This window comes from Cricetulus griseus, chromosome 2, assembly GCF_003668045.3.
Source record: "Cricetulus griseus strain 17A/GY chromosome 2, alternate assembly CriGri-PICRH-1.0, whole genome shotgun sequence".
In the NCBI taxonomy this organism is placed as follows: Eukaryota; Metazoa; Chordata; class Mammalia; order Rodentia; family Cricetidae; genus Cricetulus; species Cricetulus griseus.
The window spans coordinates 140,206,627-140,231,266 of record NC_048595.1 but is presented as its reverse complement, the minus strand read 5'-3'; the positions used below and the strand labels follow the sequence as shown (position 1 = coordinate 140,231,266).

Genomic DNA, 24,640 nt, shown 5'->3' with positions numbered 1-24,640 from the left:
ATTTTGGTAAAGAAAATCTAAGCTAAAGGACTCATTCTCAGGTAAGGTAGAGTCTATCAAGCAACCCTTAACTAAATAGGATAGATGACATGTCTAGGTACCAGACTCAGTTATAACTCTAGTCCTACAAAGTCATATATTTGGAAAGATAAAATTAACTGCATAAAAGCCTCAATTATCAGGAAACAAAATAAAATCACTTTTAGGTCATAATTGGAAACTAGATTTATTAAAGAGAGCAATGTAACTGCTCCTTATTCAAAACTTGAACAGAGAAAAGAAATTGGAGAAAGTAGCCTCCATGATAGTGAATTGAAAGGCAGACTAATGTAGGTTACAAAAGTGATATGAATACCAGGATAACATGTGTAAGTTCATATTTGTACAGAAATCGCCTCTGTCTTCTCAAGAGACCATGTAAGCTCACTAATATTATTAATACATTGGGAAGAACCAGCAACCACCATATGATTCAATTGCCAAATAGGTCATATTTGAGCCAATAGAAACAACTCCATGAAACCATTGTCCGGCTAAACATTTCATTTTATGTCACTGGTGTAGAAGGAATGTGTGCCACAAAAAACATATAGGTAATAATACCAGGCAAGAACATTGGCAGTGCTGAGCACAAAATAAAGTTCTATAGAAAGTAATTTGTTTCAATTCTTTCATATATAAAAATAAGGTGAAAAATGAAATGTCAATTTTAATTTTTTGTTTTATAAACTAAAACACCGATTGATACTCATTTTCCAGTTACCAAAGGAACATGATAAGGGAATCTGAATGCAGGTGGCTTTTCCTTCAGTACAAACACCACACAGTGAATTGATTTCTGTTTGTTACATGAACCCTTAATTTAGTAGCTTTTGGTCATTTTCCATGAAAAATCAGTTATTTTTCAACATTTACTCTCTTGTAAGCATATATTAATAAAAGTGGTGGGTTTTTTCTACCTCATTGGGTCTCATGTAATTTATTTGAAGGAAAAACAGCACTTTCTGGTACACATCACCTCCTTGACTCTTCTGATGGTCATGAGGACAACCTGTTCTACAGAAGTGTCTCCTAACCAGAAACAGAATGACACTAAAAATTCTGGAAGGAAAGAAAACCAATGAGACATAGCTTTCAACCCTTCGTAATCATTAAAAATTCAGATGTACTTCACACAAATTTTGTATTCCTTCCAAATGACTTAAAGGTGAAATTGATTAATCTGTAAGAGTCGATGGAGTTATTATAATATGCTTCTATATCTTATGTTGGTGGCACTTAAACATGAACAATGAATTTTAATTGTTTCATAACTAGAAGACAGTCACTCTAATAAAAAGACCCTGGTGGGGACCAAACGACTTGCCACCAGCTGTTCTCTATTAGTTGGGAGAATTATTACTCTGGCTGGCCCATTAATGACAATACATTACAAAATTTTCCCAACAACTGATTGGCTCTGGTTCACGGGTTCTGTTACTGCCAACTTTACTACTCCTCTCAGATGTAGATACCATCACTTTCATATCCTCTTCCCTTCCAATTTATCTCATACCCAGCACACCTTTATCACACAAGTTAGAATCAAATACTGCTTACTCTAATAATGGGAGAACAGAGAATAGGGAGGAGCTATAATGGTGATTAGTGTTTCAGCTAAGTAGAAGCCATGCTGTGGGGTAATAAACCAGAGGAAGGTTGGAAATGATGATGCTTCAGCTTCAGAAAGCTGTACATTAATCATCTCAACAGAACCCCACACCTGATTTTCCAGGTACTTATTTTAACATGTGATACATACCCAGTGTGTGACCATTAATAAGTAGTTAATAACAAAGAGGATTCAAACAGTAATACATCTGGACAAGTCAGGTTGTCCATATTAAAAAAAAAAAGCAATCCACTTATCTCTGTTCTAGAAGGCATATGATTGTCTATGTTAAAGAAAACATTGCTGTAACTATCAGTCTGTGTGATATTAAATAAATGATAACTCAAGAAGGAAGAAAATAAAAGGGATAAGGAAGGGGAAAGGTTTAAGACTGCTTAGTTGTAAAATGTGGTGGGCTAATTATCTTTGCACTCTCATGTCAGAAGGATATTAACATTCTTATCTCTTAGGGAAATCAGTCCCTTCAAATGCTGGTTTCTCTGCCAGACCATCATAGCTTGACATCAGGAATTTCAGTTTTAATGAGGGTGAAACTGGTAGACTCCATTGTTGAAATAAATAGGAGTTTTACTAATTGGGTTTGCTTTTTGACCATATCATGCATGTATATAGTGCATTGCAATTACACTTCCCTGGCTCTCCCACATCTCTCCTGCTCTGTCACTGCCCTCTCCTCCTTCAGATTCCTTTCCCACGTTTGTGTGTTTTCAGACACATATTCTGACCACACTGAATAGTCACTAATCCTTTTCTAGGATAATGGTCCACATTAGTCACTTACCCTTAACCACATTTCAAAAGGAATTATCATTATTTTGTCCATAAAATTTTATTGAGTTATTTATGCCAATTACCAGATTTATATAAGCAGAGAGAGCCCCAGAATTACAGGCAAAGTGCTCTGCACAGTTTGTGGTAAAGTGGGAGATTAGAGAGCTCTGTCAGATACCCCAGCAAGATCAATTTTGGATATTTTACATTAAATCAGGAAACAAATACATCTTTCACACACAAATATTTTTTTCTCACTTTCTTTTTTTTTATTTTATTAGTTCTAGTTAGGGAACAAGCTTATTTCAAGTCCCTTCTCCCTCTCCCTCCCCTCACCCCCAAACTTCCTCCCCCACCCCCAGCCTCCCCCACCCCATCCACCCACCACTCCCCAGGCAGGGTAGGGCCCTCAACGGGGGCTCTGCAAAGTCCACCAAGTCTTCCTATGCTGGTCCTGGGCCCTTCCCCATGTGTCCAGGGCCAGAGTGTAACCCTTCACGTGGGATGGGCTCTCAAAGTCCCTTCTTGCACCAGGGAAAATACTATTGTTTAAAATTCCTACTGCTGTCTTCAGTTAGCAGCGAGGAAACCGAGGGATAGAGAGATCTAAGTAATAGTTGAGAGACAAGCATACCAAGCAAGGTGAGTGTCAGTATTGGAGCTCCTAACTCCATTCGCTGCACTGTCTCCCACTGTAAATAATCAAGACTTCATTCATTCCCTTTACCTCATGAAATCTATGTGGTTGATTCGCACACACCATGATATCACTTTCAGTTTCACTATCTCTTACTGTGTGTGCAAATCTTCCACTAAAATAACTGGCATGTGAATTATTTTTCAGTTGCTACTGGCTGCCTTTGCATTTCAGAATCACTAGCCCTTAAAACTGTGATGGAGTTCAGGTACCTAGTGAATAGACAATCTTCCTACTATGAATTTTATAAAAGATAACTGTAAGTCTACAATACTCTTTAAGAAAAACTAACTTATCATAAATGTATGTGATACTTCCTTTCAAAGAAATCATTAAATATACATTGCACAAATATTAAGTTTCTTGCTAATACAACTAGTGACAAGAACACTGGGTATAAAATGAAAGATTCAATGATCTTGAATCACTGTTTTCATTTTCCTTGAAATATAATTAAGATGTTTTTATATCTATGAATCTTTGACAAAGCCACCTCAGCTATTCCTCTGAGTAATGATTGAGCTCACAATAAAAGATCTTAAATGTGTGAACTATAATTGCCAAAGGGATGGATTATTTACTAACATGGAACAACAAGACACTGGAAAGGCAGGTCAACAGTGAAAGAACAAGAATAATTTTTAAGTAATTATGAACTTGATATCTAGAGCAACTACTAAGGAAAAACATGAAGTGAAAAACAAGCTTCATTCTTATCAAGGAAGCAGAGAATTTGTGAATGACATAATGTATATAAATTGTTCTAATAATATGGTAGTGCATATAGGATTCTGTATGTGTTGTTTAATTGCATCCCTTTGTCATAATGCTGTCCCTATTATAGGTAGCAAACTGACTAGGTAAAAGTATGAATGCTACCTAATTATAAAAAGTAGCAAGACTTAAGTAAACTTAATTGTAAGGAATCCCTTTTCTGCCTAATGAATGTGTCTTGATCTCATTGAGAACTAATGGGTTATCTCAACCAGAAAAATGAAGCCCATTAGATGTTATATCACTACAAATCTCTCCAAATGTGGCACTTGTTAACTTGCTTCTGCTGGAGAATCTTCTGAAAAGTTGCTTTCCTATTAGAGAGTGGGCTTTATATATTTCTCTGGTCATGTTTCTAAGTTGTACATATCAAAACTATTTTGCTTTAAGACAAACATAAATAAAATTATACTTTAGTATATCTTAGTGCCAGTGTATATTCTACGTAGGTCAAAACAAGTTAAGCTATACCACAGTCTTTCTATTATACTAAGAGCATTTTTCAGTAGTTGAAGTAAAAAGCTCAATTAACCACATGGCTAAATAAATAAATAAATAAATAAATAGAGGAAAAGAAACACTACCTCATACAGTCTCATTAGCCTATCCCACTGCCCTAGGCCACAGGAACTTAAACTGTGCGTTTACGTGATGGAGGAGACACATAACCAAATATAAGACATGATCTGTTAGAAACATAATGGTCTGATTGCAAAAACAAACAAACAAACAAAAAAACACAAGGCATTTTTCTGCTTGAACGTTCCACATTAGTGTGTACCTTGAATTATATTGTCCTAAAATGCTCAGTTTTGTGAATCGTATGAATTACTGTCTAGACACTCAAAAAAAAAAAATCTTTAAGTGAACTTTGCCTTGGGATTAAGTTAGAATTCCAAAGAATTCCTTGTAAGGTCCCAAATCTATTACTGATGCCTTGTATCACATATTTATATGAAATAAAATTCTCGATACTAATTATCATAGAAGACAGAAATATCATAAACTCTGAAAAACATTTAGTATGCTCTAAGTCTCTCAGTTCCTAGTATTTTGCTAATATTTAATTCTCTATATATGAATAAGCAAGTAGCAACTTGGTTTCTGTCTTAGTCAGGGTTTCCTTTGCTGTGATGAAACACCACAACCAACATCATCTTGGGGAAAAAAGGGTTTATATCATTTACAACTTAGCAATTCATGACCTAGTCCAGTCAGGACAGGAACTAGGGGTGAGAACTGATGAGCCAATGGAGGTGTGCCATCTACTAGATTGCTGCTAATGGTTTGCTGAGTCTGCTATCTCCTAGCATCCAGGACCACCACTCCATGGGTAACATTACCCTCAATGAACCATGTCTTCCCATGCTTACAGAACTGGTATGGCTCCTTTTATTGGTATAAGTTCTTCCAGACCAAGAGTATTTCACATAAATTTAGCCCTTACCATGCAGTCATCATGTGCAGGGGAACCTTGTCCCTTAAACCCCTTTATGTATAATTTTCAGCTCCACAAACAGGCTTCTTGGGATTCATACAATATAACCATTAAAAGACCTGTCACAGTTAGCTGACCTGGTAATTCAGAATGCCTCCTACAGTTCTGACCTGCTCTCTGGCACAATAAAAATCACTTAAAGCCTTTTAAAGTATCAGATTCCTTTCTCTATAAAATGGGATAGCCAGTATTCTTTTCTCATAGATTACCAAAGACTTAACATAAAATAAGATAAAGCATGAATACCTTTAGCACAATTCCTGGATTTTCTGAGAAAAGCTGCTCTTATTATTGTTTTCTTTGTGCCCGGTTCAAAGCTCAGCCAAGCACACAGTACTTTTTCAGAAAGTCTTCACTGTAGAATCTTTAATTGTGTCTTTAATTGAATCTTTAATTTACACAGTCTATCATAATAGGGTAGACTCCCTGCCCATTACTCCTCCCACCAAAGGGAGAAGCCACACACTGGACCCTCTTCTTTTGTCTGACTGTCTTGTCCACCCTTTAGTTATAGAATTATATCACCGAGTTCCCCAATCTTCAAATAATATTCATTTGAAAAGGGCTTCTTTACCATAACCTAACGTGTCCCAGAAAGTCAGACTTTCCTGTTCAATTAAGACTAGTAGTAACAATTAGTGAGTGTTGTTATTTTGAGTATTAGAGATTTTTATTTTCATTCAAACTATACACACAGGGCCTCAGCTTCTCTTCCCACCTCCAGTGTTGCCCAGTGTTACTGCCTTCAGTGAGTGGCATTTACTTACCACTTTGCTTTGTGCCTCTTTTCATTTGGGGTATCTGCTTACAAGAAAGGCATTTCCCATCCTTTTTCACAACTGCACGTTCCAAGACAACCAAGCCACACAGGTCCAAGGTACTCAGGAAACACGTGTTGGACAAGTGAATATGAAAAGCTATACACAAGGATATCGAGACATGCTACAACCATGTCTCTTTTAAAGGAACAAAATCATTATAAAACATGACTAGGCAAGAATCAGCCATGAGGTTGCCAAAGTGTAACTCACAGTACAGTACAAAGTATTGCATTCCTTTTTAAGGTTTCTGATGCTTCTGCAGTAATTCACTAATTTTACTCAAAGACGTACTTTTTCTTAGCAATTCATAAATTTCAACATTAACTCTGTCAAGAAGTATCAGCAGTTACTGGTCCTGTGACCTTTCGTAAATTATTTGTAACCTTTTAAAGCCTCAGCTTCTTCATCTATGATGTAAAAATAACAATAAGACAGAGTTATGAGAATAAACACCTTGTGGAACTTAAAGCTCCTATATTAGTGTCTGGCACTTGACAGATATTACAAAAATCACTGACTAGCTTTGCTGAAATGAGAGTTAAATACTACAAATAATCTTTCACGGAGTCACATATTGTGTTGAAGGTAAATGAAGGTAGGAGTATATTTAGAAGTCAGATCAAAGGCGATTAAGAAAAACATGCTGAGGTGGATAACTATGAAGGTCTGAAAGCATAAAAACACAATAACATTTTAGAATTTTGTTTGCCTTGCTTTTTTTTTTAAAAAAAAAAAAAACAACAAGCCCAGTGTGTGAGCATAGAACTTTTATTGTCTATGGTCACACAAGATCCCCTGTGACCTTCACAAATGAAATTTCATGCCTGGGGTGGGGAAGCCAGATGGAAGCACATTCTAGAGTAAATGGGATGTGAGGGCGGGGAGGCAAGGCATACAGATCTCTTCAGGAAGCACAGCTGTGTAATAGGAAAGGCTGCTCTAGGCTGAGGAAGGGAAGCTTTCATGTTGCTTGCACTTTATTAATTCCTAGAGAGGAGCTATTTGTTTAGAAAAAAAAAGAGTTTTAGTGAGACTAATTCATAAGGCGTGGGTGAGATGGAGATGGAACTGTGTAGTCCTTGGTAAGGTGGAAGAAATGGAAGCACATTGTGTATGTTGTAGCTAGCCTTAGGGATTCAGAGACAAATGTAGATGGTGATAAGATCTGACAGTGGCTCATTAACTAGCATTTGTTTTCTTTTTCATTTTTTTCTGTTTTTGATGACAGCTGAGGTAACTCCTTATCCCGGAGAGGAAAGTATCAAGGACAACAGGAAATGTGAAGAGAGTATGAAAGGTTTATTTATTAAAAAAAAATCTTTAAAGGCAATGAGAGAAAGCTAAACAGTAAGGAAGAACTGCAGTCCTGGCTTGAAAGCCTGTCTGAGGCAGAAAATTGTTCATTTGTTGCACTACCAATTTCCTGTCAGTTTCTCTTCAGATCCTGGGCAGACCTCACAAACAGGTGTACTAAAAAGTAAGAAAAGGCAAAAAAGAAATACAGTTAGTATTTTGAAGAGTGTTTCTATAGTGTTTAATCTCTGTAGTTATCAAAAATTCAAAAAATGCAGAATATGAATTTACAGCGTATGGATTTATCAGAATCAAAAAGTCATACTATCTTATGTTGGTCAAGTTATTTATAAGCCAATTTGAAGTGAGTACTTCCAAAGCAGTTTGGCAGTCTCTAAAAGAATGAAAATTTACACAGCATTTAGCAAAGTAATTCTAATTCTGGAAATCTAGTCTAAGGAATAGATTAAATTTAAGAAACTATTAAATCAATAGATGAGTCTATTGTCATATGACTTATAACAAAAATTTTAAACATTTCATCAGTAAGAAAGTGATTTAGTAAAGTTTTATCTACTTAGTAGAATATTACACAGCTATCACAAGCATAAGAAGACTACAAGACTGCATGCATTGTCATTATAAGCCCATACATGAGTCACATGTCCCTAGCTATGCTATCATTTGTGTGTACTAGCCCATCAATCCATTAGAACACCATGCAACATTAATCCTCACACCTCCTTAGGCTCCTATCAGTTGTCACATTTTCCTAGACTTTCCTTATTTAAAGACTGAAAAATTTGGGCTATGACAATTGGGTATTTCCAGACAGAGGTTAAAAGACTACAAGTGCTATCGCACTCCTGGAATTTTTCTGATCATTTCCTTGTGATAAGAAGAGATTCTATGTGACAGTTTGAGATGTGCTGAATTTGTCTTGGCCATTTGAATCCTTGGTTCCCATTTGGTGTCTGTTTGGAGAGGATTAAACAGTGTGGCCTTGCTGGAGGAAGTTTATCACTGGAGCAGACTTTGGAGTTGGAAAAGACTCTAGCCATCTCCAGTTAGCAGTCTTTTCTTCCTGTTTGTGAGATATGAGCTCTCAGCCGCTCTCCTATGTCATGTCTGCATGCCTCTTGATGTTCTCCCCACCATGATAGTGACTGGCTCTTATCCCTTTGGAGCATTAAGCCCAAAATAAACTCCTCTTTCTATGAGTTGCCTTGGTCATTGTGTTTTCTTAAAGTGATAGACGAGTAACTAATAAACTATGTTTTGAAGGAAGAAGGCTGCTGAGGTAAAGAAAGATTTGTCACAGAAAGCCAAGGATACATACTATCATCATGATGTAACTGCTCATATTGCATGACCTTGATCACTGGGCTGAAGCAGTTATTACCAGGTTTCTCAAAATGGTTATATTATTTCTTTCGTTTCTCTGAAACCCGAATTAAGGCGGGGGAGGGGGGCTGCCCATGCTTAGTCTAATAAATAGTAAGGCATTAGAGAGTTCTATTCTCTGTTTGGAAAGTTAAGTAGTTTTGGACTTCTTCAACATTACCTACTTGTATGTTTTTCCCTTTTACTATTTTATTTATTTATTTTTTATTTAAATTCTTTAATTACTACTCATAATTACTACTCACACATACCCCATTCCCTCACCCTCCCATCCTCCCTTGTTCCCCACCAATCCACCCAACCTATCCCCCAACTCCTCCCCAGAGATAATGAGGTTCTCCACCAGGGACCTTCAAAGTCCATCATATCATTTGGGAGAGGGCCTAGGCCCTCCTTGCTGTATCTGTGCTGCAATGGTATCCCCCCATAGGGAATGAGCTCCCAAATCCATTTGTGCTCTACGGATAAAGACTGATTCCACTGTTAGAGGTCCCATAGACTGTCTTTGGCCTCCTAGCTGGCACCCACATTCAAAGGGCTTGCTTTGGTTCAATGCTGTTTCCCCTGCTTTATGACTAGAGTCTCTATTCTCTGACTAGGTCAGGTCAACTGTTTTTGCAGGTTTCTGCAGCTCTGTCTTGGCTCCTTTGCTAATCCCTCCTCCCTCTCCACAACTTGATTCCAGTAGTATGGTTCAGTACTTATCTGTGGGTGCTTGTTTCTGCTTCGAACAGCTATTGGATGAAAACTCTAGGAATGGTAGCCAATGGTAACACAAATCTCATTACAGGGGTAGGGCATCAATGGCATTTTCTCCACCACTGCTTGGATTATTAGTTAGGGTCATCCCTGTGGATCCCCTAACATTTCCTCTGTGCCAGACCTCTCCCCATACCTGTACTGTCTCCCTCTATCAAGGCATCTCCTTTCTTGCCCTCCTCTATTCCTTCTCTGTCTCAGTCATCTTGTTCTCCTTCCCCCTCCCACCTCCTTCCTTTCCACCCTGCCCCATACTCTCACTTTGTTCAGGGGTTCTTGTCCCCCTCCCCTTCTTTGAGGGACTATGCAATCTTCTCTTGGGGTCCTCCTTGTTTCCTAGCTCCTCTGGGAGTGTGGATTGTACACTGCTAATTCTTTGCTCTATGTCTAAAAATAAAAAAAATGAGTGAGTACATACCATGTTTATCTTTTGTGACTGGGTTACCTCACTCAGGATGTTTTCTTCTAGTTCCATCCATTTGCCTGCAAATTGTTCACACAGCTGAGAACTTGGGGTGTGTTTTTTTTTATGTAGTTTTAGTTATAATCTAATATTATTGTATTTCTTCTGGTAATTTGTCAGGACTGGCTATAGAAAATTCTTTCAATTCAGTTGACTCATGATATATATAACTCAATGTGGTTTTTTTTTTGTGTGTGTGTGTGTGTGTATGTGTGTGTGTGTGTGTGTGTGTGTGTCTGTGTCTGTGTCTGTGTGTGTGCGTATGTTTGTTCTTGTGTGAGTGTAGGTATATAAACACCATGGAGCAAGTATAGAGGTCAGAGGAAACCTGAGAATCAGATTTATCTTCTACCTAGTCTGAGACAGTCTCTTGTTTATCTTTGGGTCTCTTGGGTTCAGTAGCCAGTGAGCTTCTGGGAATTCCATCTCTGCCTTGCATCTCGGGACAGAAATTAAAAGACTACATCCACATGTACTGAGTTGGGTTTACATGAGTTCTAGAGATGGAAAATTGTATCTTCATGGTTGTATGGCAAATTATTTACCTCTGAGTGATCATCCAGCCTAGTTTTATTTTTAAAACACTTTATAAATTTGCTACATTGCAAAAATGTCAAAATTGTCTCCTGTGTTTTCTTTTTTGTTTGTTTGTTTTGTTTTTTGGTTTATTTATATTTTTTTTGTATGGTTTGCCTGTGGACGGAGTTTCCTGTTCCACCTGGTCCCACCACCTTCATAAACACACGAAAACTTATATTTATAATAAACTGTTTGGCTGATGGCTTAAACTTCTTACTGGCTAGCTCTCTTTTAATTATTAACCCATTTCTATTAATCTACATATTTCTACATGGCCTTATCTTATCAGAGAATGCCGGCCATGTCCTATCTTCCTCATAGCTACATGGTCTCTTCTCTTGCTTCTCTCCACATTCTCATGCCAGAATTCTCTTCTGGTAGCCCTGCCTATACTTTCTGCCTGGCTACTGACCAATCAGTGTTTTATTCAGCAATCAGTAAAAGAAACATATATACAGAAGAACATCCCCCATGCCTGTTGTAGAATTGGCCATTGCTTCAAGAATCTCAAGTTTCTCCTTGCAAAGGGAATTAGTCACACCAAGATCTCCGCACTAGTTATGATGTGCTCATTGCCACCGAAGTGTTGATGCTTCTAAATATCCATTGGTTGAGCAGATAGATAACCACAGACTGTTCTAGTATCTCTTTACATTTCAGCTTCAACATAACATTTAGTCATGTCAAGCAGAGTAATTCCTAGAGGACACAAATTTTATCACTGAACTTCAACTTATGATTTGAAAGCAGAACAAAGTGACCACATTATTTGTAGTTATTTCCCACTCAGTCCTGAACTTACCAGATAACACAAAGAGATGCTGTATGGTACAGATTATTCAGGACCTTGGGACTTGGAGAGTTATGTGGCATTGAATTGTCCATATTTTCTTATTGTTTTCTCTATATCCCAGAAAGGATTGTATAGGCTACTCTGATCTATTGACCACAAATAAAAGGCAAGCTTGAGACAAATATCTTCCTCATAGCCAATGTATGTGAGAAGGGGTTGTTAACAACTGTTAACTGTTTGGCAATACTCTTACCATTCCAACAAAATACTAAGGCAAAACTTCCCCCGATTTTCCGTGCTTCTACTTCAGTGACATCAACTAAGTAGTTGATTTTGTACTCCAGACCACTTCTCTCCTATCTAAGCAGCCATCACAGTCAAATTCCCCAGCAGGGCGATTTCAGTGTGGTCCACTGTCTAGCCCTCCTGCATCCAGAAGGAAATTTAATGACTTGAAGCCAGATGTGGCCACTTATCTCTGGACACACCACAAGCAGTCATACAGTTCAACAAGGAGCTTAGCATCATTTCTGTTTCACCTTGAAAGCCAGATGTTCCAGTTAGGAAGAGTAGGTCCTACATTATTACCCCATACAAGCTTTGAGAGGGCTTCTATGTGAAACTGAGCCTTCCCCACAAGTACACTCCAAATGTTTCTTTGTGTATCCCTGGCTGTCCTGGAACTCACTCTGTAGAGTAGGTGGGCCTCAAACACACAGAGATCTGAATGCCCCTGCCTCATGAGTGCTGGAATTAAATGTGTGTGTCACTACCAAGTAGACTCCAAACATAACAAAATGGTGTGAAAAAGCATAGCTAATACTTCATGTCTCCATTCTCTGTCCAGAGTCCTATTAAGGACCTTAACTTTGACTTCCACTTGACTAAAGCAAGTTTGCTTGTGGCTCCATTATATTGTGGGGTCATGCAATACTCACAATTTGTTCAAATTACAATTAAAATCATCCATCATACCCCATACCAGGAAATCATGAAAACCTGAACAGTATAATCACTGACAAATAAACTGGGTAGAATTATAATGAATATGCTAAATAAATTATCTGATAAATATTGAATGTAGTGTGCATTTCTTCGAATACATGAAAAAAGAAAATGTAAGCAAAACTTGAAGCTATTAAGGATAAAAGTGGAAATGGCAGACATATTTGAGGACAAAAAAAAAATTAGTATTGACCACAACTGAAAACCAAAGAGAAAAACACAACTGAAAACCAAAGAGAAAAATAGACCAGGGGTCTCATAAACTTAGAAACAATGGGGACCATATGAAAAGTGCTGTTATTTGTATCATCAGATTCTTAGTTGGAAAAGGAAGCAAGTGAGACAGAAAAGCTTGAAGAAATAGTGAACAAAGTATGAAAATGCCAGAAGAAATAAACCCAGAGACTCAAGAACCCAAGTGAATCCCAAGTAGTCCAAGTACAGTAATAGCTATTCAAACAGACATAATTATTAAAATTCTAGGTAGAGGTTAAGAGCACGCTAGTTACTCTTCCCGAGGTCCTGAGTTCAATTGCCAGCAATCACATCGTGGCTCACAACCATCTATGATGAGATCCGGTATACTCTTCTGGTGTATACATATTTATTATGCATTTATAATAAATAAATAGTTTTTTCCATTCATTTATTCATAAATAAAGTCATGCACAATTATGATACAGAATACAATATGTTCACAATGGCATGCTAAATTAAACCAATTAACATGTTATATCACACATATTCATCAAATAAATAGTTTTTTAAAATTGTAGGTAGAAAAGACAAAGGAAAAGAACTTAGAAAGCAGACAGAAATTATACATTTTTTCTCTTCCATTTTTTATTTACATTAGAAACAAGCTTGTTTTACATGTCAATCCAAGTCCCCTCTCTCTCCCCTCCTCTCCTCCCCCCCACCCAACAGCCTATCCCATACCTTTTCTGCTCCCCAGGGAGGTTGAGGCCTTCCATGGGGAATTTTCAGAGTCTGTCAGCATTTGGAGCAGGGCCAAGGCCTACCCCTATGTGTCTATGTGGAGTGGGCTCCCAAAGTCCATTCCTTTGCTAGGGATCAGTACTGATATACTAGAGGCTGCATAGATTTCCGAGACCTCCTCACTGACATCTTCTTTCAAGGAGTCTGGATCAGTCCTTTGGTAGTTTCTCAGCTATAAGTCTGGGGACCATGAGCAACCCCTTCTTCAGGACAGTTGTTTCTGTGGGTTTCACCAGCCTAGTCTTTACCCCTTTGCCCATCACTCCACTCTCTCTCTGCAACTGGATTCCAGGAGTTCAGCTCAGTGTTTAGCTGTGGTTGTCTGCTTCTGCTTCCATCAGCTACTGGATGAAGGCTCTAGGATGGCTTATAAGGTAGTCATCAATCTCATTATCAGGGGAGGACATTTAAGGTAGCCTCTCCACTGTTGCTTAGATTGTTAGTTGGTGTCATCCTTGTAGATCTCTGGACATTTTCCTAGTGACAGATTTCTGCTTAAACCTATAAAGGCTCCCTCTACTATGGTATCTCTTATCTTGCTCTCCTCTATTCTTCCTCCGACTCAATCTTCCGCTCCCTCATGTCCTCCTCTTCCCCTCTCTTCTCCTCTTCTCATTTTCCTATCTCCTTTTCCCCTCCCCCATCCTGCTAATTTGCTCAGGAGATCTTGTTCCTTTCCCCTTCCCCAGGGAACCATGTACGTCTCTCTTAGGGTCCTCATTGTTTCCTAGCTTCTCCGTGGGTATGGATTGTAGGCTCCTTTGCTTTATGTCTAAAATCTATATATGAGTGAGTACATACCATGTTTGTCTTTTTGTGACTGGGTTACCTGGCTCAGAATGGTTTCTTCTAGTTCTATCCATTTGCCTGCTAATTTCAAGATTCCATTGTTGTTGTTGTTGTTGTTGTTTTTTTCCTAATGAGTAGTTCTCCATTGTGTATTGATTCAAATGACAACAGATGTCAAATCAGAAACACAATAGGCCAGAAGTGTTTGCATGATGAATTTGAAGTGTTGAAATTAAGAGACTGTCTAGGAATCCAGCTTACTAGATAGAACATCTAGCATGAACCACATGAAGCCAGATGTTGTAGCTCACACCTATAATCCCAGCACTTGGGAGCTAGAAACAGAGGCAGTCATCCATGTCTACCTAAAATGTTCGAAACCAGCCTGTGCTACATGATTCCCTGCCCAAAAAGCAAATGGGAAATAAAAAGGAAAAAAGGAAGGAAAGGGGAAGAAGGGAGAGTTTGAGGGAGATAGGAGAAGCAAATGAGGAAGCAAAAAGGGAAGGGAGGGAAGAATAAATTAAGGGAACTGTCAAATATAATTTTATTTCTAATTTGACCTTGTTTGACTTTTAGTAATGTGTTCTTAGGTACTTTTTCTATATACAAGATTGCAATCACAGTTTAAAAACAATTCTGCTATAAAAAAAATTCAAACTAACAGTAACTTTTCTAAATTGCACATGGATCTTTAAGGCACGGTGCTCATAATACACAAATCAACTTTTATCTAGTGTAACTTCATCACTCCAGCTAAAATTCAACCAATGGATGACCATAATCTTGAGACCTAATCGCAAGATCCTTGCCACATAGGCATGAATCATTCACTATCCTGTGTTATCTTTGCATTGTCCTCTCTTTTCACCCCCTTCTGAGCACTCGCTATTCTTCTTATGTATAACATTCCTTTCTGCCCTATACCAAATATTTTTTTCAGATTTTTTTTATTTGAAATAGAAACAAGATTGTTTTACCTGTCAATCCCAGTTCCCTCTCCCTTCCCTCCTCCCCTGCCACCCCCAACTAAAACCCTACTTATCACATATGTTTTCTGCTCCCCTGGGAGGGTAAGGCCTTACATAAGGTGTCATCAGAGTCTATCATATCCTTTGGGATAGGGCCTAGGCCCACCCCATGTGTCTTGGCTCAGGGAGTATCCCTCTATGTGGAATGGGCTCCCAAAATCCACACCTATGCTAGGGATAAGTACTGACCTACTAAAGGAGGCCCCATGATTTCCGGGGTTTCCTCACTGAAACACATGTTCCTGGGGTCTATATCAGACCCATCCTGTTTTCCCAGTTATCAGTCTGGGCACCAAGAGCTCCCTGTTGTTCAGGTCAGCTGTTTCTGTGGGTTTCACCAGCCTGGTCTGGATCCCTTTGCTCATCACTTCTCTGCAACTAGATTTCAGTTGCGTTCAGTGATTAGTTGTGGGTGTCTGCTTCTACTTCCCCCAGCTGCTGGATGAAGGCTATAGGATGGCATATAAGCCAGTCATCAATCTCATTATCAGGGGCGGGCATTTAAGGTATCCTCTCCTCTGTTGCTTAAATTGTTAGTTGCTTCATCTTTATAGCTCTCCAGACATTTCCCTAGTGCCTGATTTCTCTTTAAACCTAAAATGTCTCCCTCTATTATGGTGTCTCCTTTCTTGTTTTCTTCTATTCTTCCCCTGACTCAAACTTTCTGCTCCCTCATGTTCTCCTCATCCCTCCTCTTCTCCCCTTCTCATTCTCCTAGCTCCCTCCCTGCTCCCCCCATGCTCCCAATTTGCTCAGGAGATCTTGTCCCTTTCCCCTTCTCGAGGGGACCATGTATGTCTCTCTTAGGGTCCTCCTTGTTCCAAGTATTTTTAATTCTCCTGCCATCATAAATTTATCCTTGCTTGACCTCAGAAACTCATTATTCCTTCCTAATTCATATACCATCCAAGACTGCCTTGTACAAGAAGATCTGTTAACATTCTTTATATTCTACAGATTTATAGCAAAGTCATGATTAAAATTCTACCTGTGCCTATTCAACGCACTCCACAATAATTTGTGCTGTAATTGTGTGTTTACATTGGGTATTCAGTAGATGAAATTAAATTACTAACTATAATAGCATTATGTATCTAAACATCTGGAATACATAGCAGGGGGATGGTTAGCTAATGGATATTGAGTATGAGTGATCAAAGTGAAATCTTATTTCAATTACTTTGCAATGATTCTGTCTAAGCTACTGATGATTTTCCTAAACATTAGGGTATTAGTATTCTTTTTTTTCATACAACCATATATAAACAAAATTTATTGCATAGCCATAATTTTCCCCACAATGAAAATCTAGGCTCAGATGTTCACATGGGCACCAAGGGACTCATGAAGGAATGTTGACAATGTGGCTGTTCATAAGAGCCTGCAACTGGAAACATCCAGAATGCCCATCAACAGAACAGATACACAAAATTACAGCATTATGAAGACCACTCAACAGTGAAAGTGAACAAACTACTATGCCACAAAGCCTTGTAGATCTCAGAAACAGTTGTACAAAAGCTGAACATATAAAAGGAACAAAAATACCATGTGATTGCAAATATACACAAGCTTGAGAATAGGCAAAGCTCAGTGATGTTAGAGAAGTCTTACAAGAAATAAAGCAAAGACGGCAAGAAAGACAGTGGTTCTCTGCAGGAAGGAGAGGTTTTCTGTCACAGAACTGAGCCAGAGGTCTCTGGAATGCTTGCAAGGATCTTTCATTTAATATGGTTGGTGATAACATGGGCAACATGGATAAGCACTTAACATGAGAGTTCACTTCTACAAATTTACATTGTGCATATGTGTTGTGTAAGCGTTTCCGTAGGTACATCATTCTACTTTTTAGAATGTTGAAAGACACAATGATAAAATGTGTTAGCATAGCAGAAGCCCCAGAAGTGGTGGCTACATAATCACTTTATAAGAAAAACACTAGGATAATTTTGGAAAGAAAGCTCACTTGAATTGAAGGCACTCAACCTGGGACACAGAGGAAGAAAAGATTTCTGACGTGTGATGGAGACTCTGCCTTGGATGGACAATCTGGGACACAACCTGGTGAGGAGCACATGACACAGAGCAATAACAGACAAAATGAGAAGCTCTGCATGAAGGGAAAGGTATTAAGTAATGTGCTGCAACTTCAAAGCCTGTGAACAATCTACATCTGGAAATCATATTGCTTGTGTTTCTCCCACGCTATTTAACTGGGCATACCTCTTAGTATCTGTTCATAACAGCCAAAGAGAGTGTGGAACCATATAGTTATTATTATCTTCCCTGTGTGTCTTTCTATAGCTACTCACTGATGCAACTTAGAGCCTCAAGGTAGTATAGACATGTGCCTCCTAGAGTCCTCTGTGATTCAGTTCCTGCATTGTCTATGGGGTATCCCTACCTCCAGAATAGTTGAAGAATTTCCACTAATCATAGTGAGTGCTGATCCCATCCCCTCCCCAAATCCCATGAGCAGCCTGGCCATCTTCATGGCCAGAGTCTGTTACAAGAGATGTCTCATCTTTCTAGACCTTTCTCAGGTTCTTCTCAACAGGTCTCATACTGACTGTCTGATGACCTGTGTGTCAGAAGTCCTGAGAGGTTTAGTGGAGCCTCACAGGTGTCTCCTTCTCCAGCAACTCTCCCAACCTAGGAAGAACCACTAAATCAAGTGATTCTTCATGGGACTGAGTGAGTATCTGATCCAACATGACTCTTATGTCACTTCTTGAAATAAAGGAAGCATATCAAAGTTTGTATAGCTTCTGATATGGTGACTGGCCTCATCTCTGCTGTGCACAACAATCCATGTAAAAATGGCAGCCTCATAGTCAGTGAAATGTCACCTTTCTATGAAGAGATGCTAAGGGTATTAGTATTCTACACTTGATTCAATACAGGAAATTTTTACTGATATCAATATCTGAATACCTCAAAGGAAAAGCATTTACTTGGGATATAAGTAGCATTTTGATGTTATTGACATCACACCCACATCTAGCATTTTCTCTTTCAATACATACTCATTGCATCATAATGCTACCCATAATTGACTTTTGAGGAAAGTCTAGAAAGGTTGGCAGTGAATGTTCCTAATGTGGTTTTAATCCAGTTACAGAGGTGATTTGGGATATATGCATATCAGCTTTCTCAGCAATTTATTGGGATAACAATGAATCATATTCTACAGAGTCTTCAAACTCCTCTGAAGGACAAACAGGTACCTACAGGGATAACTCATTCAGAACCATTGCTCTATTTGCTTTCTTCCTGGTGCTTTCTCCTATTTCCTACACTAAATCTTTAAATTAGTTGGATGACCTCCTTCATAGACAGTTTGCATTTGATGTCTCATCTCAGATTCTGCTGCTCAATGGACTCACACTAAAAAATCCCAAACTCTTTTTAGACCTAACAGTCCAGTGCCTCTTACAGGACCATAAGTGGGATAGCATAAAATATGTCATTCTTTGTAACTCATGCTGACTTCAAAGAAACAATTGGTATGGGAAAGACATGTGGGTAGAACAAAGCAGAAATAATATCAGTTGTTTTCTATTCATAGAGGATAGAAATTTATGAGCAGATGGTGGCTAACAGGTGTGACTATAATTTAAGAAGCCTGCTCCATTAGTCATCAGGAAATTGCTATTACTATTTTTGTAATGTTGACCTCAAGACATTAATGTTCCACTTGTTTCTATTTACCCTAATATCCATTGACACTGATTACTAATAGTTGATGTATTTTTTTCTGACTCTACTGTTGTGTCTTTTTCCTCTCTTTTTTAAAATTTAAATTAGAAACAATCTTGTTTTACATGTCAATCCCAGTTCCCTCTCCCTCCCCTCCTCCCCGCCCCCCCACCAACCCCCATCCCATTCCCTTTCTGCTCCCTTCTATCCTATTACAAAAATCTACACAAATGCGCACACATACTTTTGTGTGTGACAAAGCTTGAAAAGGCATTAAAGGTGTCTGTGAAATGCCCTTCAAATGGGTTCTCATGCTTATTTTATGAATAATTAAATTTAGTAAAACTGTTTGCTGAAATTGAAATGAAGATTGCTGAAAGGAAATCCAGTGGGAAAGGGAAATAAATTAAAATTTAAAGATAATTAGAAAACTTAAATCTTTGTCCTCATTTTGTTTGTTAACTCGCAAAGGATACTAAGCCTTCTAGAAATACTTTGCTTGGCTTGAAGTCTCAGACTGTAATCTGTGGTCTTACTATAGTATATTTGCTTCAATTTTATAAATTATTATCTTTCTTATAAATTGGAAGATGTGGGGGGCATTTGCTTAAAATAGTAAGACAATGGAATCTACAGGTACAGATTATTAATATTTTACTTAACATCTTCTTTTCAGCTTCTTGAATACCAAGGCCTGATGTACCCAAGAAGCAATTTCTGGTAGAAATCTGAAGATTATCTTTAAGGAATAAAGGTCAATGAATTAAGGACAAGAAGGTTTCAAATCAGGTAGGGACACTGAAAAAAAAAATCACAGATTCAATCATCTCAAATGTGTACATGTTTCTCAGAAGCTGTTTGAAAAAGATGAGTGTCTAACTAAGAGGAGTTTGCTTTCAATTAATTCCCTTGGTGGTGGAAGTGTTTACCAGAGAGTTCCTTGGAGAGAAGCTGTTATTGAACAACGTGATTTCCCCCCCATTTTTAGCTCATTGTTACTATGTGTACTTAGCAATCTCAGAGCTTTAATCTCAGGAGACTGCAAATACAGAATAGTAGAATAACCCACTCCATCTTGTCTCCTAAGACAAATCATTTTCATATGTTGTCTCCATGACTGTTAGGTTGTTTACCAAAATCAAGGACCTGGACAACATAAGGTGAGGAATACTTCTAGTTGATTGTATAAGGAAATTCACTTGGTTCTTCCTGGAGCCCAACTAGGCTTAGTTTTGATGCTATGTGGAGTTGGAAGGGAGGAAAATGGGACATGTCGAAGAAAAACTGTGTTTTCATGTAGTTATGTATGCCGGAATCCCACTCACAATTTTCTTTTTCAGTTACAGTTTGAGATGGAAATTTAGGTCAGAGAGCATTCATATTTTATGAGACAAAAAAAAAAAAAAACAGTGACATCAAAATCAAAGACTAGTTTTCTCATGAACTACTAAACATTAAGTACTTAGTGTTTAGCATCATGCATGACCTCTAGTCAGTATTCCCAACAAAGACACATAATAAATGATAGATAGTTTGGTGAGGGAATGAAACAAGTTAGTAAGGCAAAAAAGGTCTCCGTCCTTATGTTGTAGTCTTATGTTCTGGAGTATTAGAACCAACCCATCATTGTAAATGAAACATGGAATATAAGCAGTAAAATCCATTGAATGAAAGGGTTAATCCTCACAATTCTGAGTCAAATTGCATGACAAGCCCAGATTCCATGTTTGCCGAGCTCTATTGTAGAATTAGCCATGATATAAAAGCTTGCATTTGACATGGCTGATATAGCTGACAGTTTATCCTGGTTTCAGATTAATTTTATGATCATGTCATATCCTTTACATTTAGACACAGCACCTACATTAAGATTACTACAAGATGATTGAAATGTTAGTAGAAGATCCCTGTAATAACCTTCTAAGCAATATTATTTTAAGAAACATGGCTTTTAAGCATTTTATAATGATACTCTTAAAGATAAACTCGGCTCTACATTCTTTTTGATGGGTGGAACTGCCATAGTGCCTAAGCAGTGATATTTCTGTAGGCTGTTGTTGTCTTCAGTGTTCCCAGGGGAGAGGAAAGAAAAGCTGCCTAAACAATAAAAGAAATTTAAGTTTCATAGATTGCAATTACCAAAAAACTAAAACACAGTCTAAAACTTGCATACTGAAATTCATTCCAAGAATGTGTGAAATATATTCCACTGGAGTTTTATTCCCTTATTGTTGGGCGGTACACAAATGTACTTACTAATAGCTGGACTTTGGTGGTGCACGCCTTTAATCCCAGCACTCAGGAGGCAGAGGCAGGCAGATCTCTGTGAGTTTGAGGCCAGCCTGGTGGTCTCAAAGTGAGAGAGTAAGTTCCAGGACAGGCTCCAAAGCAATACAGAGAAACCCTGTCTCGAAAAACAAAAAACAAACAAAGAAAAAAATGAACTTACTAATAATATGTTTGAGTTGCTAGCTCAGTCATTAACTGTTTTTGTAGTTTTGCTCTGTATGCATTTTCAACAATCTCAAGTTTACCTCTCAAATCTCTTTTCTTTCTTATATCCTCTTGGTGACAGAAGTTGTACTTATCTGATGTTTTTAAACTTCCTGGACAGCCAAAGAAAGTGCCACTTTAAATAAGGATGACACATGTTCAAAAGTAGAATGCTTCATTATGAAACTAAGATTCTCCTATGAAAGAATGTCATAGCAGAAAGGTCTGTAAGCTGAGGTCTGTAAGCAGATGTGTAGGGACTTCAGGATCAGAGATGGTTTTCTCCAGAATTAAGCCCTAAGTGTAACAATTGCTCTCTAGAGATTTTTAAAACACTCTTGTATAATATTTAATTCTGGAATTGTATATAATTTTTGAAACATAAGATCAAAATAAACTTCTCCAAAGTTAAGAACTGGGATGAACAACACAAGATTTTCCTCAAGTGTACTACTTTGCTTTAAACTCCTTTCATCACCATAGAAGAAACGCTGTTTTTGGTTTCATATAAACATCCACAAATTGTTTTTATTATAAGGTGACCTTTTGTAGTTTTATGGAATTACCATTATATTTTAAATAATCTTCTGTACTTTTTAAGTCAGTGTTATACTTCTAAAGTTCATACATTTGTTTTGAACATCTATTTTTCCACCACTCTTACACTATTTTCCTGTGAAGAGATGAGCGTGTGTTTATCATCATGTTGATGTTGGCATTTTTTTGGCCTCATTTTAATAAGCTTAATGATTATTTATTTCAATATCCTCTTGTACACATTCAAGGTGTGTGTGTGTGTGTGTGTGTGTGTGTGTGTGTGTGTGTGTGTGTGTGTGTGTGTGTAGAGCCTTCTTCTCTATACTTCCAGGCTTTACCAAGCCAGGTGATGGACAGTTTCAATTTGCAATACTTAGCTAGTATTGCTTCAATAAATGTCACAAACCTTTTAGCGTAAATAACAGTTGTTTTTTTTTTTTTCATAGTTCTAGAAACAAAAATGTCTGTGCATCTCAGATGGCTGTTGCCGTGGTTCTCAGTTCTTTGCTTTTTATGGAAGTAGACTTCCTGGTAGCCACTCTGAGTGGATTAGTACTTCACCATTACATCCTCTTTTAACCTGAAGTACGTCTTCAAACACAGAGTTCTAATGCCACATTGGAGCAGCAGCTTCAATTTGGGAATCCGTAGTAAAGTCAGTCTATATTTCCAATCAGTAGAAAATTTCCTCATTGGTTCAATTGTCAACATGTTTTCCAGTATGCGAAAGTCCAGAAATATCTTCTACTAATATTTAGGTTTTGATTTTGTTCGAGACAGGGTTTCTCTGTGTTGCTTTGGAGCCTGGCCTGGTACATGCTCTGTAGACCAGGCTGGGCTCAAACTCACAGAGATCTGCCTGCCTCTGCCTCCCGAGTGCTGGGATTAAAGGCATGTACCACCACCACCCAACTAATATTTAGATTTTTATTTTATTCACATACTTCTTACTGTTTTCAAGTATAAATTAATAACCTGTGATACAAATAACTTGACCCTGGCTAGTCTTTAGTGGGGAAAGCATGTCTGGAGATAAATAGACACTCTTAAGAATACTGAAACCAAATTTTTCTTTTGGGATTGCAGCTTTTTATATTAAAATACTCTTTTCTGGCATTATAATGTATACATATCATTTGCGGGGGCAGGTGTAGTCTTCAAGTTCCAGCATATTTTTCTTTTCAAGACAGTAATCTATGCAGTATGATTCATGTCTGATTCATTTTTATGAATCACCAAACTTTTCAGGACCAATCCAAATTCTAGTGATTCTTAAGAGTTTATTTTAATTGTGTTTGTGTGTGTACAAGTGGGTTTACATGAGTGACATGTCCAGTGAGGTCAGTAGAGGGTGTTGAGTATCATGAAACTGAAGTTACTGGTGGTTGTGAGCCATGTGACATGGGTGATGGACTTGGACTCTGGTCATCTGCAAGAGCAGCATGTTCCCTTTATCACGTGTCTCTCCAGAGCTCTACAGCCTCATAATTGTAAAGAATTCTCTCTGACTTATCTGATTTCCCTGTAAGTTAAAGTCAGTTTCTGGACTCCTTACTCTGTTACATTTGTTCATTTCACTGCCCTCAATTGCCATATCACATAATGCTTAATACAGTTCTAAATTTGTATATGCAGGGAGCTAAAATCCTCCCACATTAAAGACCTTAGGAAGATCTAGGCTATTCTTGACCACGTGACCTTTCATGTAAATGTCATAATTAGCAGCTCCACAAAAGATCTGTCAAGTATTTGTATTGAAATTGGACCAAATATGATAAAAAGGTGAGAAACCCTCCACTACTACAGATGACCTTTGCATCAGAAACTGGATCTCTCTTTACACATAATTTTTAATAAAGCTTTTTTTCTGAATCGTGTCTTGGATACTTTTGTGTAACCTTATTCCAAATTTTCCACCAATTGGAAATGATTTTCAGGTCCTTTCCTTGTAATTTCTTTGTAGAAACACCATATTTTATATCTTGATCTTATTTCCAGCCATTTTGATAATATCAATTATCTTTGTACGATAACAGATTGACTTCCCTAGTAACAATTGACTTCCCTAATAACTTTCTCATAAAATGGGAATGAATATGAAAAAATTGTTTAAAGGTTAAGGTGAGTTCTGCTCAGATCTTTCTGTAATAAAAATAAATATTCTCCATGATGACTTACATTGTAACCCTTGTGTGTGTGTGTGTGTGTGTGTGTGTGTGTGTGTGTGTGTGTGTGTGTGTGCGCGTGCGCACACGCACGCGCACATTTATATGGGTGGGCTACATTATAATGTATATATATATATAGTTTATGTGTACATATATATATATCAATTTAATTGTAAATTCAGCAAAATTCAAAGTTTAATCCCTTAGTAACTGTATCCCACACTTAAAATATTTATTTTGGTATCATACATTGTTAGGCTATCAGGATTTGTACTTGACATAATAAGATCTCGTTGGTAAAAATTATCCCTTTTTATTATTTAAGTTAGAAACAAGCTTCTTTTACATGTCAATCTCAGTTCCCTCTCCCTCCCCTCCTCCCCGGACCCTCACTG

The 24,640-nt window shown here is 37.8% G+C and overlaps 1 protein-coding gene across 3 annotated transcripts in view; it reads left to right on the top strand.

Annotated features, from left to right (window-relative positions):
* Pkia (cAMP-dependent protein kinase inhibitor alpha) overlaps nucleotides 1-24,640 on the top strand; it is an 80,702-nt gene that overhangs the window by 30,986 nt on the left and 25,076 nt on the right. For 2 of the 3 annotated variants that reach the window (XM_027398785.2, XM_035439996.1), the window contains one exon: nucleotides 19,724-19,836. The gene's annotated coding sequence lies outside the window, so the exon portion shown is untranslated. Of the gene's footprint in view, nucleotides 1-18,023; nucleotides 18,043-19,723; nucleotides 19,837-24,640 lie in introns of those variants that run through there. The other variant, XM_035439997.1, reaches the window with a different exon arrangement.